Genomic DNA, 20037 nt, shown 5'->3' on the forward strand with positions numbered 1-20037 from the left:
TGAGTGACTGCCCCCCATCCTCGGAGGCTTTCATCCGTGGTCACCAGAACCCAGTCCTGTATGCCGAACCTGCGGCCCTCGAGAAGGTGAGCACTCTGCAGCCACCACAGAAGAGACACCCTGGCCCTTGGGGACAGGGTGATCAGCCGATGCATCTGGAGATGCGATCCGGACCACTTGTCCAACAGATCCCACTGAAAGATCCTTGCATGGAACCTGCCGAAGGGAATGGCTTCGTATGAAGCCACCATCTTTCCCAGGACTCGCGTGCAGTGATGCACCGATACCTGTTTTGGTTTCAGAAGGTCCCTGACCAGAGATGCTAATTCCTGGGCCTTCTCCACCGGGAGAAACACCTTCTTCTGTTCTGTATCCAGAATCATGCCCAGGAAAAGCAGACGCGTCGTAGGAATCAGCTGCGACTTTGGAACATTCAGAATCCAGCCGTGCTGTTGCAACACTTCCTGAGAGAGTGCTACGCTGATCAACAACTGCTCTCTGGACCTCGCCTTTATGAGGAGATCATCCAAGTACGGGATAACTATAACTCCCTTCTTCCGAAGGAGTATCATCATTTCGGCCATTACCTTGGTAAATATCCTCGGTGCCGTGGACAGGCCAAACGGCAACATCTGGAACTGGTAATGACAGTCCTGTACCACAAACCTGAGGTACTCCTGGTGAAGTGGGTAAATGGGGACATGCAAGTAAGCATCCTTGATGTCCAGCGACACCATAAAATCCCCCTCTTCCAGGCTTGCAATAACCGCTCTGAGCGATTCCATTTTGAACTTGAATTTCTTTATATAAGTGTTCAAGGATTTTAAATTCAGAATGGGTCTCACCGAACCGTCCGGTTTCGGTACCACAAACATTGTGGAATAGTAACCCCTTCCCTGTTGAAGGAGGGGACCCTGATAATCACTTGCTGGAGGTACAGCTTGTGAATTGCCGCCAGTACTACCTCCCTTTCCATGGGGGAAGCTGGCAAGGCTGATTTGAGGTAACGGCGGGGGGGAGTCGCTTAGAATTCCAGCTTGTATCCGTGAAATACAATTTGTACAGCCCAGAGATCCACCTGTGAGCGAACCCACTGGTTGCTGAAGTTTCGGAGACGCGCCCCCACCGCACCTGGCTCCGCCTGTGGAGCCCCAACGTCATGCGGTGGACTTAGTGGAAGCAGGGGAGGACTTTTGTTCCTGGGAACTAGCTGCATGGTGCAGCTTCTTACCTCTACCCCTGCCTCTGGCAAGAAAGGATGCGCCCCTGACCCTCTTGCCTTTCTGAGAACGAAAGGACTGCATTTGATAATACGGTGCTTTCTTAGGCTGTGAGGAAACCTGAGGCAAGAAAGTCGACTTTCCAGCTGTCGCTGTGGACACGAGGTCCGATAGACCGTCCCCAAACAATTCCTCACCCTTATAAGGCAAAACATCCATGTGTTTTTTAGAATCAGCATCTCCTGTCCATTGCCGAGTCCATAAGACCCTCCTGGCAGAAATGGACATAGCATTAATTCTAGAGCCCAGCAGGCAAATGTCCCTCTGAGCATCCCGCATATATAAGACGTCTTTTATATGGCCCAGGGTTAGCAAAACAGTATCCCTGTCGAGGGAATCTATGTCGTCTGACAAAGTATCTGTCCATGCTGCTACAGCACTACACATCCAGGCTGAAGCAATAGCAGGTCTCAGTAGAGTACCAGGGTGTGTATACACTGACTTCAGGATAGCTTCCTGCTTTCTATCCGCAGGCTCCTTTAGGGCGGCCGTATCCTGAGACGGCAGGGCCACCTTTTTAGATAAGCGTGTCAGCGCCTTGTCCACCCTAGGGGATGTTTCCCAACGTAACCTGTCCGTTGGCGGGAAAGGGTACGCCATCAGTAACCTCTTAGAAATCACTAGTTTCTTATCAGGGGAACTCCACGCTTCTTCATATAATTCATCAGATGGGGGAAAAGTCACTGGCTGCTTTTTCTCCCCAAACATATAAACCCTCTTGGTATTAACAGGGTTAATCTCAGAAAATAAGATTTTACTCACCGGTAAATCTATTTATCGTAGTCCGTAGTGGATGCTGGGAACTCCGTAAGGACCATGGGGAATAGACGGGCTCCGCAGGAGACTGGGCACTCTAAAAGAAAGATTAGGTACTATCTGGTGTGCACTGGCTCCTCCCTCTATGCCCCTCCTCCAGACCTCAGTTAGGATACTGTGCCCGGAAGAGCTGACACAATAAGGAAGGATTTTGAATCCCGGGTAAGACTCATACCAGCCACACCAATCACACCGTATAACTCGTGATACTATACCCAGTTAACAGTATGAAATATAACTGAGCCTCTCAACAGATGGCTCAACAATAACCCTTTAGTTAGGCAATAACTATAAACAAGTATTGCAGACAATCCGCACTTGGGATGGGCGCCCAGCATCCACTACGGACTACGAGAAATAGATTTACCGGTGAGTAAAATCTTATTTTCTCTGACGTCCTAGTGGATGCTGGGAACTCCGTAAGGACCATGGGGATTATACCAAAGCTCCCAAACGGGCGGGAGAGTGCGGATGACTCTGCAGCACCGAATGAGAGAACTCAAGGTCCTCCTCAGCCAGGGTATCAAATTTGTAGAATTTTGCAAACGTGTTTGCCCCTGACCAAGTTGCAGCTCGGCAAAGTTGTAAAGCCGAGACCCCTCGGGCAGCCGCCCAAGATGAGCCCACCTCCCTTGTGGAATGGGCTTTTACTGATTTAGGATGCGGCAATCTAGCCGCAGAATGCGCCAGCTGAATTGTGCTACAAATCCAGCGAGCAATAGTCTGCTTAGAAGCAGGAGCACCTATTTTGTTGGGTGCATACAGGATAAAAAGCGAGTCGGTTTTCCTGACTCCAGCCGTCCTGGAAATATACATTTTTAAGGCCCTGACTACGTCCAGTAACTTGGAATCTTCCAAGTCCCTAGTAGCCGCAGGCACTACAATAGGTTGGTTCAAGTGAAAAGCTGATACCACCTTAGGGAGAAACTGGGGACGAGTCCTCAATTCTGCCCTATCCATATGGAAAATCAGATAAGGGCTTTTACATGACAAAGCCGCCAATTCTGACACACGCCTGACCGAAGCCAAGGCCAATAACATGACCACTTTCCACGTGAGATATTTGAGATCCACAGTTTTAAGTGGCTCAACCAATGTGATTTCAGGAAAACTCAACCACGTTGAGATCCCACGGTGCCACAGGAGGCACAAAAGGGGGGCTGAATATGTAGCACTCCCTTTACAAAAGTCTGAACTTCAGGCAGTGAAGCCAGTTCTTTCTGGAAGAAAATCGACAGAGCCGAAATCTGGACCTTAATGGAACCCAATTTTAGGCCCATAGTCACTCCCGACTGTAGGAAGTGCAGAAAACGACCCAGCTGAAATTCCTCTGTTGGGGCCTTCCTGGCCTCACACCACGCAACATATTTTCGCCAAATACGGTGATAATGGTTTGCGGTTACTTCTTTCCTGGCTTTTATCAGCGTAGGAATGACTTCCTCCGGAATGCCCTTTTGCTTTAGGATCCGGAATGCAACCGCCATGCTGTCCAACGCAGCCGCGGTAAGTCTTGGAACAGACAGGGCCCCTGCTGTAGCAGATCCTGTCTGAGCGGTAGAGGCCATGGGTCCTCTGATATTATTTCTGTAAGTTCTGGGTACCAAGCTCTTCTTGGCCCATCCGGAACCACGAGTATCGTTCTTACTCCTCGTTTTCTTATTATTCTCAGTACCTTCGGTATGAGAGGCAGAGGAAGGAATACATAAACCGACTGGTACACCCACGGTGTCACTAGAGCGTCCACAGCTATTGCCTGAGGGTCCCTTGACCTGACGCAATATCTAGTTTTTTGTTTAGGCGGGACGCCATCATGTCCACCTGTGGCCTTTCCCAACGGTTTACCAACAGTTGGAAGACTTCTGGATGAAGTCCCCACTCTCCCGGGTGTCGGTCGTGTCTGCTGAGGTAGTCTGCTTCCCAGTTGTCCACTCCCGGAATGAACACTGCTGACAGTGCTTAGACGTGATTTTCCGCCCATCGGAGAATCCTTGTGGCTTCTGCCATCGCCATCCTGCTTCTTGTGCCGCCCTGTCGGTTTACATGGGCGACTGCCGTGATGTTGTCTGATTGGATCAGTACCGGCTGGTTTTGAAGCAGAGGCCTTGCCAGACTTAGGGCATTGTAAATGGCCCTCAGTTCCAGAATATTTATGTGTTGGGACGACTCCTGACTTGACCAAAGTCCTTGGAAATTTCTTCCCTGTGTGACTGCCCCCCAGCCTCGAAGGCTGGCATCCGTGGTTACCAGGACCCAGTCCTGTATGCCGAATCTGCGGCCCTCTTGAAGATGAGCACTCTGCAGCCACCACAGTAGAGATACCCTGCTCCTTGGAGACAGGGTTATCAGCCGATGCATCTGAAGATGCGATCCCGACCACTTGTCCAAGAGGTCCCACTAAAAAGTTCTTGTATGGAACCTGCCGAATGGAATTTTGCTTCGTAAGAAGCTACCATTTTTCCCAGGACTCGTGTGCAGTGATGCACCGATACCTGTTTTTATTTTCAGGAGGTCTCTGACTAGAGATGACAGCTCCTTGGCTTTCTCCTGCAGGAGAAACACTTTTTTCTGTTCTGTGTCCAGAACCATCCCCAGGAACAGTAGGCGTGTGGTAGGAACCAGCTGTGACTTTGGAATGTATAGAATCCATCCGTGCTGTTGTAGCACTTCCCGAGATAGTGCTACTCCGACCAACAACTGCTCCTTGGACCTCGCCTTTATAAGGAGATCGTCCAAGTACGGGATAATTAAAACTCCCTTTTTTCAAAGGAGTATCATCATTTCTGCCATTACCTTGGTAAAGACCCTCGGTGCCGTGGACAGTCCAAACGGCAGTGTTTGGAATTGGTAATGGCAATCCTGTACCACAAATCTGAGGTACACCTGGTGAGGATGGTAAATGGGGACATGTAGGTAAGCATCCTTGATGTCCAGGGATACCATGTAATCCCCCTCCTCCAGGCTTGCAATAACCGCCCTGAGCGATTCCATCTTGAACTTGAATTTTTTTATGTATGTGTTCAAGGATTTCAAATTTAAAATGGGTCTCACCGAACCGTCCGGTTTCGGTACCACAAACAGTGTGGAATAGTAACCCCGTCCTTGTTGAAGTAGGGGCACCTTGACTATCACCTGCTGGGAATACAGCTTGTGAATTGCCGCTAGCACAGCCTCCCTGCCTGAGGGAGTTGTCGGCAAGGCAGATTTGAGGAAACGGCGGGGGGGAGACGCCTCGAATTCCAGCTTGTACCCCTGAGATACTTCTTGAAGGATCCAGGGATCCACCTGTGAGCGAGCCCACTGATCGCTGAAATTTTTGAGGCGGCCCCCCACCGTACCTGCCTACGCCTGTGGAGCCCCCGCGTCATGCGGTGGACTCAGAGGAAGCGGGGGAAGAATTTTGATTCTGGGAACTGGCTGACTGGTGCAGCTTTTTCCCTCTTCCCTCGTCTCTGTGTAGAAAGGAAGCGCCTTTGACCCGCTTGCTTTTCTGAAGCCGAAAGGACTGTACCTGATAATACAGTGCTTTTCTTAGGCTGTGAGGAAACCTGAGGTAAAAAAATTTCTTCCCAGCTGTTGCTGTGGATACGCGGTCCCAGAGACCATCCCCAAACAATTCCTCACCCTTATAAGGCTCTATGTGCCTTTTAAAGTCAGCATCACCTGTCCAGTGTCGGGTCTCTCATACCCTCCTGACAGAATGGACATAGCATTAATTCTGGATGCCAGCCGGCAAAATATCCCTCTGTGCATCCCTCATATATAAGACGACGTCTTATGTTCGCAAAATAGTATCCCTGTTTGACAGGGTTACAGACCACGCTGCAGCAGCACTATCTGCAGGTCTCAGTCTAGTACCTGAGTGTGTAAATACAGACTTCAGGATAGCCTCCTGCTATTTATCAGCAGGTACCTTCAAAGTGGCCGTATCCTAAGACGGCAGTGCCACCTTTTTTGACAAACGTGTGAGCGCCTTATCCACCCTAGGGGATATCTCCCAGCGTAACTTATCCTCTGGCGGGAAAAGGTACGCCATCAGTAACTTTTTAGAAATTACCAGTTTCTTATCGAGGGAACCCACGCTTTTTCACACTTCATTCACTCATTTGATGGGGGAACAAAACACTGCCTGCTTTTTCTCCCCACACATAAAACCCTTTTTTAGTGGTACTTGGGTTAATGTCAGAAATGTGTAACACATTTTTTATTGCCGGGATCATGTAACGGATGTTCCTAGTGGATTGTGTATATGTCTCAACCTCGTCGACACTGGAGTCAGACTCCGTGTCGACATCTGTGTCTGCCATCTGAGGGAGCGGGCGTTTTTGAGCCCCTGATGGCCTTTGAGACGCCTGGGCAGGCGCGGGCTGAGAAGCCGGCTGTCCCATAGCTGTTACGTCATCCAGCCTTTTATGTAAGGAGTTGACACTGTCTGTTAATACCTTCCACTTATCCATCCACTCTGGTGTCGGCCCACAGGGGGCGACATCCCATTTATCGGCATCTGCTCCGCCTCCACATAAGCCTCCTCATCAAACATGTCGACACAGCCGTACCGACACACCGCACACACACAGGGAATGCTCTGACTGAGGACAGGACCGCACACAGCCCTTTGGGGAGACAGAGAGAGAGTATGCCAGCACACACCAGAGCGCTATATAATGTAGGGATAAACACTATCACTGAATGAATTTTCCCCAATAGCTGCTTGTATAAACAATATTGCGCCTAAATTTAGTGCCCCCCCTCTCTTTTTAACCCTTTGAGCCTGAAAACTACAGGGGAGAGCCTGGGGAGCTGTCTTCCAGCTACACTGTGAAGAGAAAATGGCGCCAGTGTGCCGAGGGAGATAGCTCCGCCCCTTTTTCGCAGACTTTTCTCCCGCTTTTTTATGGATTCTGGCAGGGGTAATTATCACATATATAGCCCCTGGGGCTATATATTGTGATTATTTTGCCAGCCAAGGTGTTTTTATTGCTGCTCAGGGTGCCCCCCCCCAGCGCCCTGCACCCTCAGTGACCGGAGTCTGAAGTGTGTATGAGGAGCAATGGCGCACAGCTGCAGTGCTGTGCGCTACCTTGGTGAAGACTGAAGTCTTCTGCCGCCGATTTTCCGGACCATCTTCATGCTTCTGGCTCTGTAAGGGGGACGGCGGCGCGGCTCCGAGAACGAACACCAAGGACGGGTCCTGCGGTCGATCCCTCTGGAGCTAATGGTGTCCAGTAGCCTAAGAAGCCCAAGCTAGCTGCAAGCAGGTAGGTTCGCTTCTTCTCCCCTTAGTCCCTCGTTGCAGTGAGCCTGTTGCCAGCAGGTCTCACTGTAAAATAAAAAACCTAAAATAAACTTTCTTTCTAGGAGCTCAGGAGAGCCCCTAGTGTGCATCCAGCTCGGCCGGGCACAGAAATCTAACTGAGGTCTGGAGGAGGGGCATAGAGGGAGGAGCCAGTGCACACCAGATAGTACCTAATCTTTCTTTTAGAGAGCCCAGTCTCCTGCGGAGCCCGTCTATTCCCCATGGTCCTTACGGAGTTCCCAGCATCCACTAGGACGTCAGAGAAATGTGTAATACATCTTTCATTGCAATAATCATGTATCGGATGGCCTTGGTCATTTTAGACTGTAAATGTGCCTCATCATCGTCGACACTGGAGTCGGACTCCGTGTCGACATCTGTGTCAACCATCTGAGAAAGAGGGCGTTTATGAGCCCCTGACGGTTTCTGAGTCACCTGGGCAGGCGCGGGCTGAGACCCCGGCTGTCCCAAGGCTGCAGCGTCAAACCTTTTATGTAAGGAACTTACATTGTCGTTTAAGACCTTCCACATATCCATCCAATAAGGTGTCGGCCCCGACGGGGGCGACACCACACTTATCTGCCCTTGCTCCGTCTCCACGTAACCCTCATCAAACATGTCGATACAGCCGTACCGACACACCGCACACACACAGGGAATGCTCAGACTGAGGACAGGACTCCACAAAGTCCTTTGGGGAGACAGAGAGAGAGTATGCCAGCACACACCACAGCGCTATATAACACAGGGATTTTCACTTATAATAAGTGATTACCCAATAGCTGCCTTATATGTTTTATTTGCACCTAAATTTATGTGCCCCCCCTCTCTTTTTTACCCTTCTTGTACCTGGATACTGCAGGGGAGAGCCTGGGGCGCTGCTTCCAGCGGAGCTGTGAAGAGAAAATGGCGCTGGTGTGCTGAGGAAGAAGGCCCCGCCCCCTCAGTGGCGGGCTTCTGTCCCGCTTTCTGTGTAAAAAAAAAATGGCGGGGTCCCCCCCCCCCCCCCCCCCCTACAGTGACCGGAGTGTGTAAGTGTGCTGGGAGCAATAGCGCACAGCTGCGGTGCTGTGCGCTACCTTAAATGAAGACAGGAGTCTTCTGCCGCCAATTTCGTCGTCTTCCAGCTTCTGTTCTTCTGGCTCTGCGAGGGGGACGGCGACGCGGCTCCGGGAACGGACGATCGAGGACAGGTGCCTGTGTTCGAACTCTCTGGAGCTAATGGCGTCCAGTAGCCTAAGAAGCACAAGCTAGCTGCAAGCAGGTAGGTTTGCTTCTCTCCCCTTAGTCCCACATAGCAGTGAGTCTGTTGCCAGCAGAAGCTCACTGAAAATAAAAAAACCTAATAAATACTTTCTTTACTAGTAAGCTCAGGAGAGCCCACTAGGAGCACCCAGCTCTGGCCGGGCACAGTTCTAACTGAGGTCTGGAGGAGGGGCATAGAGGGAGGAGCCAGTGCACACCAGATAGTACCTAATCTTTTCTTTAGAGTGCCCAGTCTCCTGCGGAGCCCGTCTATTCCCCATGGTCCTTACAGAGTTCCCAGCATCCACTAGGACGTCAGAGAAAAACACCTTAAACATGTCTGTAGCAGTTCACATAAGCATTCAGAGACGGTGAGCACTGCGGGGCTTGTAGCCCAGAGCCAGTTTGTCCGCGGCGGGCACCGCAGCTCCGGGCCCATGACTTGCCGCCAACACTGCACTGGGGACCCGCTATCCGGAACCCCGCTGTAATACTCACCACACCTGGTCTTCGGCATCTGTTAGAGGGTGGCGGCTAGCTGCTGGCGTAGGCACACATACTAACAATGTGTGATCAATACCTCAGGAGCTCTGTGTCCTGTCAGCTGGGATTACGAACCATTAACCTTCAGGAGGTTGGTTCAGTCCCCCCTCTAAATCCAATGAAGTAAATCAAAAGTAAAGAAAAAAATCTTTGGAGATCCAGAGAAGTGCACCCGGCTCCTTGGGCACATTTTTCTAAACCGAGTCTGGTAGGAGGGGTATAGAGGGGAGGAGCCAGCACAGGGGCTAGATGTATAAGGACACATCTGAATGCTGAAGTATGATGCCAGTAGTGCTTTAATTGAGGTTTCGGCTGCTCTGCTGTGTACTGAAGTGTGTGGCTGAGCCAAGGGGTTAAGTACCACTCTAAAAGAGATGTCCCTGTAAGCAGCCAGCATTCTGCCATCTCCAGCCACTTCCTCTGTTCCACCCTCCGGGCGCAACTGGTTTAAGGGTAGTTTCCTGCAGCACTAGCATTTCCCAATGTCTTTCCCTCAGACATTACCTTAAGAGTTTCTATCCAGTCACCGTGCAGCACAGTAGCAGCTGCCTGCTGTGATTAATCAAGGTCTGCCCTCATCCTCAAGAAATAACTCCCCTCCCCTCCCCAGTGGTAGGATCACTGCCACTGCCTGCTGCAGCTCACTCAGTCCCTGGTTCTCCTCCCTTCCAGCCACTCGCCCTATGCTCATTCTCTCTCACCTCTGGTAGCCAACTCCTCAGCAGGAGGCTAATAGCTACAACGGTCTCCTTCTTATGTCCTCGTGTCCAGTTCATGAGGTTATAAAAGGAGTTCCCTGACCGTGTGGGCTCTCCTTTCCTCTCTCATCCGCTGGGCTACACTTCACTAGAACAATCTTGGCTTGTGACCACTGAAGTCCTAACATTACATTGTATAATCACTTTTAATCTAAGGCTCTATTTCTAAATAACATTAGTAAGTCCCTATATCTAACTAAACTACTACTTATTACTATACGGCATGTTCAGTAAGAAGTACAAATAATAGTGACCGTAGGATCACGACAGCTGACAAATTGACCGCCTCCCCTTACAAGATCTGTAAAGACGACTTCTGGGGGATTTAATTGTGCATCTTGACCTTTGCTTTATTCCTTAAGCATCAGTTTTGCAAAAGTAACAGGGTTTGGTAGTTCTCAAGGTGGTTTTGAAAACTCCACTTACTATAAGCAAAAATAGGATTTTGGTACTTACCAGGTAAATCCTTTTCTTTGAATCCATAGGGGGCACTGGAGTACTCTTGGGATATGGACGGCTTAGCAGAAACAAAGGCACTGAATATTTAAATTTAGAACTCTCCACCCCTCCATATCCCAGAGTACCTCAGTGTACTACCTCAGTGTTTTTTACTGAGCCGAACATGAACTATAGAGAGGTTGACAATGGAGAATTCCTATAACATAACGGACAACAACAAAGTTGACACATAACGTTACTGACAACTAAACAGTTGACACCATAACCGATAGAACTTTATAATTTGAACCAATCGGTGAAAATGTGTTACCATAAGCTCGTCTGAGCTTAAAACAACCCAGGTAAAACGGCTCTGGGTGGGCGTCCAGTGCCCCCTATGGATTCAAAGAAAAGGATTTACCTGGTAAGTACCAAAATCCTATTTTCTTTATCATCCACTAGGGGTCACTTGAGTACTCTTGGGACGTACCAAAGCTTCCCCCGTGGGCGGGAGAGCTGTTTGACACCTGTAACACTAAGCGGCCAAAGCTAGATGCTGATGCCGCAAACGTTTCAAACTTGTAAACGCGCACAAACGTGTGCACTGAAGACCATGTAGCCGCACGGTCAAGCTGCGTCGTAGAAGCTCCACGACCAGCTGGCCATGACGTTCCCACAGAACCTGTGGGATGAGCTATTACTGATGTAGGCGACTGTAACTTAGCCTTAAGGTAAGCCTGACGTGTAGTCAGTTTTATCCATGTGGATAAGATCTGCCGAGAAGCTGGCTAACCCCACTTGGCAGCATCATAGTGAACAAACAACGTATCCGTATTACGAACTGTAGACGTTCGGGACATATAAACGCGTAATGCGCGTACCACAATCAGAATTCTAGAATGTGCTGTCAACACAGGAACCACTATTAGTTGATTGATGTGAAAAAATTACACTAGCTTTGGTAAGAAATTGGAATTCGTCCGAAGTTCCGCTCTGTCATCAGGAAACCCAAATACGGTGGCTTGAAGACAAGGCACCCAAATTTGAAAAACGCCTTGCCGAAGCTAAGGCTAGAAGAAAAAACGTTTTCCAAGTGAGAAACGTAATATCCACTTGTTGTAAGGGTTCAAAATATGAAGACTGTTAGAAATCTGAACCCAGCTTCAAGTCGCATGGCGCTGTAGGTGGGATAAATGGAGGCTGCACCCTGAGGACACCCTGCAGAAAGGTGTGTACCGACGGCAATAGAGCCAATCGTCTTTGAAAATAAATTGACAACACAGATACCTGCACCTTCAGTGTAGATAAACGCAGTTCTCCATCCAACCCAGTCTGTAAAAATAACAGAATACGGGTAACTTGAAAGATGATGTCGGAAACTTCCGAGCTTCACACCAACCTATATAGTCACGCCAAATTCTGTAATAATGAGCTGCCGTAACCGGCTGCCTAGCTCGTAACATGGTTGGTATAACCGATACTGTAATGCCCTCTCTGTTTCTTAAGAGGGCGGTCTCAACAACCACCCCGTCAACCGCAGCCGCGGTAAATAGGGGTAAAAGAACGGCCCCTGTTGTAACGGGTTGGACGTAGTATGAGCGGCCAAGGATCGTCTGCGAGTATTCCTCGGAGATTCGAGAAGCAAGCTCTCAGAGACCCATGAGATATCACTAGTATGACTGTGACGAACTGTCTTATGATCCGTTTTAGCAACGGAGAGAGCAGCGGAAAACGGTGGAACCAGATACACGAGGCTGTACGGCCACGCGAATGTGAGAGCATCCACCGCCACTGCCCTTGGGATCTGTCGTTCTGTACACATACTGGGCGTTTGTAATTGTGGCGAGATGCCATCATGTCCACCTGAGGGAAACCCCACCTGTGGACCCACATGTGAAACACCTCTCGATTTAATGCCCAGTCTCCTGGATGAAAATCCCGACGGTTGAGATCATCTGTCTCGCTGATGTCCACTCCAGGAATGAACCCAGTCGACAATATCACCTTGTGGTATTCTGAGCAATTGAGGATTCGAGCTACTTCCCGCATTGCCATGCGGCTTCTCGGTCCTCCCTGGTTGTTGTGTATGCAACTACCGTTGCGTTGTCTGACTGCACTTGGACAGTCTGAGAGCGAAGCATGTAGTGCATTGTAAATTGCACAGAGTTCCAGGATATTTATAGACAGCAATCTGTCGTGATCCGTTTAGAAACCCTGTCGCTGACCATTTTAAACTACAACTCCCCAACCTCTGAGACTCTCGCCCAGAGTAGAGACACCCTCGCCCCCCTGTGGGAAACGCGAGTGAAACCCGCCGAACTGAAGCGCTTCGAAAGCACATCATTGTTCCTAATAGGCGAATACACCAATGTACCGATAGTGTGCGTGGCTTGAGCATTAATTGTACCAGATCGTATAATCTGTTCTTTTTGGTGTAGTAGGGAAATCTTTGATTTACCGTATCTGTAATCATACCTAGGAATCGAAGTCGTTGAGACGGAATTAGATGCGATTGTTTTTGAACTTGACACTGCAACCGTGGTGTACGTTAGCAGCGCAAGTAAGAGGAGCCTCTGTTGAGACGGAGCTCTTAGACGATCTGCTCATAAGTATGGAACGATTGTCACTGCCAGGGCTCTGAGATGAGCTATCATCACAAACATCACTTTGGTGAATACCCGAGGCTCCGACAAGAGGCCAAACGGTAGAACCTGAAACGGTTAATGGTTGCGGCGTATTGCAAAACGCAAGAACCTGTGATGAAGTGACCAAACCGTAATGGGTAAATACGCATCCTGAAGATCAAGCACAATCATGCCATCTTGTGGCTCCAAATATGCAAATACTAACCGCAGAAAATCCATTTTCAATCTGTAGTAAGTGACTTGCTGATTGAGACTGCGACGGAGCCCTCCGGCTTCGGTACCCCAAACAGAGGGGAATAATAACCCTGACTTTGTTGGTGTACCAGGCCTGGAAATAAAAACTGCTGAAACCAGCAGACACTGAATGGCAACCTGCCAAAACGCCTAATTTCGTCCGACAGAGGCAGTCTTGTCTTTTAACCTTTAAATAGCGGATACATCCATGATTGGATGGCTGGAAACCCGGCAAATGTAACGTGTAAAGGCGCGCTTCCACAATTGGAAATTCGAGATGGCCTGAGAGGCCGTCAAGCCACTGGCTTGTTGTGACTTTAGCGCCCTGGCGTTACAAGGCGTGACTGTTTTTGTACCACAGCCTTGAAAAGACTGAAGTCTAAAGGCTTTAAACGCCGGACCAGAGTATTTCCGTCTTGATACCGGAGGAGGCAATGGCCAGACTTTACCCCCCCACCTTGGCCTGAAATATCAAATTTAGGACCAAGCAACTTCTGGCCTTGTCGTGCTGAAACTAGCGACGATGAAAAGCGAGAATCGAGGTAACAGGCGTCAGCAGAAGCTTTACAGAGATACTCTGCAGCTTCTCATTAACGATAAGTCTAACGTCATCGTCATTGTTTCCATACATAGAGCGCCTAGTGACCCAAATGTATCTTGGGTCTTTATAAGGTTTGACACAGACGAATTCACCAATGGCGGATTCTCCCATTTAGATGTGGAAACGGGTAAATAGACTTAAATCTTAGTCAGATATTCTAAATAAGAAACTCATTGAAGATCTGTCGTTTATTAAATACGACGGATTAGATGTTAGAGTCTCCTTATTCTCTGTAAAATTGAGACATTGACTCACTGGTCATTAGCAATGTATGGTTGCCCAAACCCCGCACTATCTGACTGCTGGTCTAATGTGCCCTTCTCACTCGTAGTTATCGCTGTGAGGTTTGACATAGAATTGTCAGACTGCATTAAATTAGAAGACCAGTTAAATTAACACCCTGGTATCCAAAGGGAAGTTGGACCTTTGGAAAGGCTGAGACTCCTCCGTTAGAGCTGGCGGAGTAACTTCCGAGACTCCGATCTTACCGCTCCTGTCGAGCAGAGTCAATTTGAATTGCCAATGCTTAACATAGGATCTGGGAATGAACCGACTTCCGGAGTGGAAACCTACAAAGCAACTGAATCTGTGGTAGATTTATGTACAGACATTGTAGTAAACCTTATTTTTAGTCTGTGTTGGAGCCTTACCCCTTATACACACAGACAACAAAATAGCCAAAGGCCAGACACTTGCACGACCCAGTAAAATCTTTACTTAAGGTGTGTAATATATATATATATATATATATATATATATATATTTATGTCGAAATACAGTTCACATGGGCAGCCTATGTGAAACCTGAACCAAAATTCCCACTAACACCCCTGCGCCTCCGTGTGGAGTAGAGATGTAGGGCAGGAATGTTCTGGAATTACAAACTGGAAGAAACAGGAAACATGGTTAAAATGGCCCCCATGCCATGCTTACACTGATAATCACAGGACAGAGTACAATACCTGCTGCAGTGTTAATATAGACTCAATAGACTATTATACATTGATAATCACAGTCTAGTATACAGTGATAAACACATGCAGGTTACAATACATGCCTTCAGTGTTAATATAGGCTCAATAGCCTATTATACAGTGCATAATCACAGGCAGGTCACAATCCAGTTAATATAAGCTCTGCCTGCAGTTAATTTTGTATTAACATTTCTATAGATATGGCAGCCTGCTATTCTTTCCCCTTGCAGCCGCGCTGTAATCAGCCAGGTCCCCCACCCCGCCTTCCCTGTACTCCCTGTAGCGCTGTCTCAGCGGTGAGCCGGGAAGCTCATTGCAGGGAGGCGAGGGACACATTTCAGAGCAGCGGAGGTCGGCTGGCCGGAGCGCGTAGATGCTTCCGGCGTCGCTAGGCGAGCTGCGGCGGGTCTCCCCCTCTGGGCGCTGCACTTTCAATACAGCGCTGACGGAGCGCCTGGCGGGAGGACGGAGCGCCTGGGGCGGGCGGCCGGAGCGGGCAGACGGAGCGCTGGACGGAGCGGCTGGGGCGGCTATTATGAGCGGCAGTGAACGGGCGCATTACCAACGGACCCCACACAGCGGGGCGGCAGCCTGTGCTGACCGCCCCGTTTCCCCAGCATACCTTTTGTAGGGAGGTCTGCGACGGGCTTCTAAGCTCCGTGTTCTCCGGTCATGGCTGCGACGGGGCTTCTATCTGTAAGCTCCGTCCAGCTCTTCAGGTCATGGCTGCGACGGGGCTTCTATGTGTAAGCCCCGTCCAGCTGTTGCAGGAGACAGTGGGCTGCCTGTGGCTGTGAGGGTGCTCTTTGTGAGGACCGACACGCCATGCGCTGTCCGTGCAGCGGCACTATCCCGGACCCATGTTTTTCCAGAAACTGGGAAGGGATGTGCTAAGTGAAAAAAAATGGTAAAATGTAAAAGTAAAAATGAAAAATTTAATAAAATCTTCCACCAAGTGTGGGAACTTCCCACAAGCCTTGTTAGTGCTGTGAGCACAGAAAAAACACTGAGGTAGTACACTGAGGTACTCTGGGATATGGAGGGGTGGAGAGTTCTAAATTTAAATATTCAGTGCCTTTGTTTCTGCTAAGCCGTCCATATCCCAAGAGTACTCCAGTGACCCCTAGTGGATGATAAAGAAACACCAGTGTCTTATCTTTACATGAGGGAGTCTTACTTTTTTTGAAGGGGTAGGTTATTCAGTAGGGCAAGATTAAATAGCTAGCATCACATAAGTAAAGCAGTGTAGGGTTCCATGCTGATTTTAGTGAACATGCATGAGGAATCATTTGCAGAAAAAAGTAAGTTTTAACTCATCCATAAGCTAAAACCCTTCATCTGCAAACAGACCAGCATGGCTAACTTAGAACTACTAAGTGAAGTTAGGTAGTTGAGGATCTTGGTTATATACAGTAATAGAGAGCACTAAACTAAGTATTTAAGTGTACTGCAGATGTCAAATTAAACAGTATAAAGCAGTGGTTCCCAAACTGTGGTGCCTCGTGGCACTTGCAGGGGAGGCCCTGGGTTGGTGGTCCAGGAAAAATTCAAATTATTTGTGGTCAATGTAATAGACAAAACCAGTGCTGATGGCTTCCATTCTTAATATACTGTATGTGGACAAACAGAAGCGAATCCTACCCCTCACCACATAATTCAACCTAAAGATGACAGTTAAACACAATTCACTTCACTTAAGATTTTTTTTTCTGAATCAGAAAGTTTTGAATTAGGGGTGCCATGAAAAAAATTATTTTCAAAACATATTTTCAACAACCGAACTGATGAGGGTGAATGAAATGTGTTGACGGCAAAACAGTGACATCCTCATCAGCTAGAACCTCTGTGTAGAACTTTTCTTTCATCCTTGCTGGAAAGAAAACATGAACGGTTAGTGCTCCTTGGGGACAGAGTTTGGGAATCACCGCTCTAGCGGTCTGTGCCAGTATGCATCCACTTGAAAGCAGTATACTTTGTGCAACTTAACATCACAGTAGAAATTATTACAGATCACCACATTGGGCATAAGTTAATTGGGACTAAACTTATAATTGTGTGGGAGCAACGGTTTGTTACAGTACAGCATCAACATCTGTTATTACTAATAATCATTTTCTTACTTTACAAACCTTCTATTGAGCCAGTTACACTATATGGACAGCCGACATAACAATGACTAACCATTCATTGCTGATACCTATTACTATATATTTGAGTCCAAGATACTAATCTATTGCTGGGATCATTTTTTGAAAATATTTTCATTTATCGTGTTTGTGTGTTAATGCTTATTGATGAGAACATTGTATTTTATTGAATCAATTTCCCAGCTTTATTTCTGAAATAGCAGATGGATAGAATGTTATTCACAAAGTGCAGTGTATAATATTTCCTTATTTTTTTCTGCAATCTCATAGCAAAATTCAATGCTCTGAATACCTTGACTGTAGCATTTTTTTGTGACAAGAACATGTTCACCATCAATTAGAAGTCATGGGACCTTTGTTCCTAATACCTTCCCCCTTACAGACAACTAATATGAATTTTCTCTAGTTCGTGACAATGTCCAGCTCAAGCTTTTGGCATGGCATAACAACAATTGTGGGCAAATGCTCTCCTCAGGTGAAGAATGAGTCCGCATTGGTCTTTGTAGTGCCCAATATTAACCGCATATGCAAACCCTGATGTACCTTGTGTTGTGTCTGATCCCTAAAATATAAAAACCGCATACGAGACACAAACTGCAGACCTTCACTAAAGAGCCCCATACACTAGAACTATAATGCCCGGTTTCATCCAATTTCGGGTATTCGGGCCTATATATCAGGTGAAGTCGGGCATTTTGGATGCGTTTCCAATCTGCTCCGATCCGCTGCGCATTCCCGTAAAGGTAGGATCGTCTCCCCTAGATAGTTAGTGCTGCACTCGTGATATGTCGGTTCCAGCAGCCATGGCTGGGATCGCATAAGATATATCGCATGCAAAATGTACCGAATAGTATGGAACCACTCCTGGGAAGCTCCCGGGAGAGTTCAAGGTAAATAGTCTCCGACTTCAGCCTCAGACATATCGTTGTAGTGTATGGGGCCCTTAAGAGTACTGAGGAACATGTGGCTAAATTGTACAAAACCTGCTTAATAATTTCAATCTTAGTCATCGCAGTTTTGTTGCGGCATTGATCATGCCTGCTGCCCAATATTGCAGTATGATTCCAGCATAATAGCGGTGGATAGTTTCCAGTTGCGTAGTCATACATAGTGCACGGCAAGGTCTTTAACAGGAGAGCTATTTGGGTAATATTAGACAGCAGAATCTAGCAATACCAGAACCATTTCTATGGAGTCAATTGCAATGTTCTACAACTTTTATAGTTGCAGAGAAATGTAATTCCATTACGGATGTGATTTAAATGTACTAGAAGTATGGGAGTACATGACTTCCTAGGGTAGAATCAGTGGATAGAGAGGTCTTCCTTATATATTAAGGTGAAAACATAAATTGTAATATAGAATGTACTGTACTAAACGTTTCGACAATTCCCTAAGTATGACCTATGAAAACTTTTCATAACCGTTCAAGTTGACATTTGTTACATGTTGTCGTATTACTGCTCTGCAAATACTAATGAGGAGAAGAAGATTTAACATCATTATTTTAGTATCAGCTGAATGTATTAAAGGGATTTTGGAACAGTTTTCTTTGTGAAAAACTGCTCCAAACCCTTTAATTCTCATTTTCTTTCGGAACCAGATCGCATTTCCCATTTATGGGGTATATTCAATTAGGGTCGAAAGCTGGCGTCTGTCGAAAAGACGGCAGTTTTCGACTTTTTAAGGTCAAATTGTGATTCGACCTATTCGATCCCAGCTGCTTTTATTCGACGATTTGAGGAATTCGACTTGTCGAATAGTACATGAATCTGCGGTATAGCTGCCAATTCACGTACTTTTGAGGGAAACTGGGCCAAATTCGAAAGGATTTGGCCCCGTTTCCGACCATCTCAGTCCGGCATAAAAAAATGTTGGACTGAGATGAGGGACCTTAGAGGAAGAGAGGGGGGGGGGGGGGGTTTGAGAGCCGCAAGGCATACAGAGGAGAGCAGCGCTACAGCACTGCAGGAGGATGTGTCACAGCTGCGCCACTCACGGCAGCGTCCACCCAGCTCCAGCAAGTGAGGTCACGCTTGCTGGAGCCGGGTGGACACTGCCGTGAGGTCTGGCGGCTATGAGACATCCTTCTGCAGCACTGCTCTCCTCCATCTGCCCGCGGCTGTCCCCGCTGGTCTCCCCCCTCACAGGTCTCATCTCAGTTCGACTGTTTTTAAAGTCGAATTGAGATGGGATTGAATAGGGGTTGTCGGATCCATTCCAACAAATGCATGTCGGAATAGATCCGACCCTAATTGAATATACCACATGATGGGAAATGTGATCAGGCCGAAATTACTAAAATAAGAGAAACAAAAAATGTAAACAAAATCACCGTAGTGAGCTCTGTGAGAAGGCTATATTCAGATAGCGTTATCAGAGGTCTCACTGTGAATCCTGCTTACTGCTAAACTTTCTTTGCCAGCGGTCATGGACCCGGCCAGTGTGATCAGCAGTGTGCGTCCGATGGACACAAAAGCTGACCACTGAAAAAAAAAAAAAAAAAAGGATTATAGAAAATAAATCATACTTACTTACACCCAGAGATCAGTGCTCCGGTGAGGGCTGCTGGTCATCAGGTCCGCCTGCACTGCTGTGTGACCCCCGATGCAGTAAAGTTGTGCTGTGAAATGGCAGCTTACTTTACAGCACCAGGGGACACAGCAGGGAATGGATCAGAAGACCAGCAGCCCTCCCAGAGAAATGATTCCTGGTCTGGCGAGTATGAGCAGCGGCGGACGGGGGAGGAGACCTGCTGACTGTAGACTTTCACAAAAAAATACCCCAATATGTCTGCAGATTGGCATTGCAGGGTCAAAGCTTTCTCGCAAGCTTTGTCCTTGTATGCGATTATTATTCATACTATCTCTGTATTTGTCCATTATCCCTGTATCCGATTATTATTATCCATGCGATGTATTCAATAATTGCTTGTGAATCACATCCTCAGATGCGGATTGTGATAAATTGACCTCTAAGTATTGTTTTTTGTTAATGGAGAAAGGTAAAACAAGTATCCTCTTTCACTACAGTGTATACCAAATCTCCATATAAAACCCTAAG

The sequence above is a fragment of the Pseudophryne corroboree genome, chromosome 2 (assembly GCF_028390025.1).
Source record: "Pseudophryne corroboree isolate aPseCor3 chromosome 2, aPseCor3.hap2, whole genome shotgun sequence".
NCBI classification, from domain to species: domain Eukaryota; kingdom Metazoa; phylum Chordata; class Amphibia; order Anura; family Myobatrachidae; genus Pseudophryne; species Pseudophryne corroboree.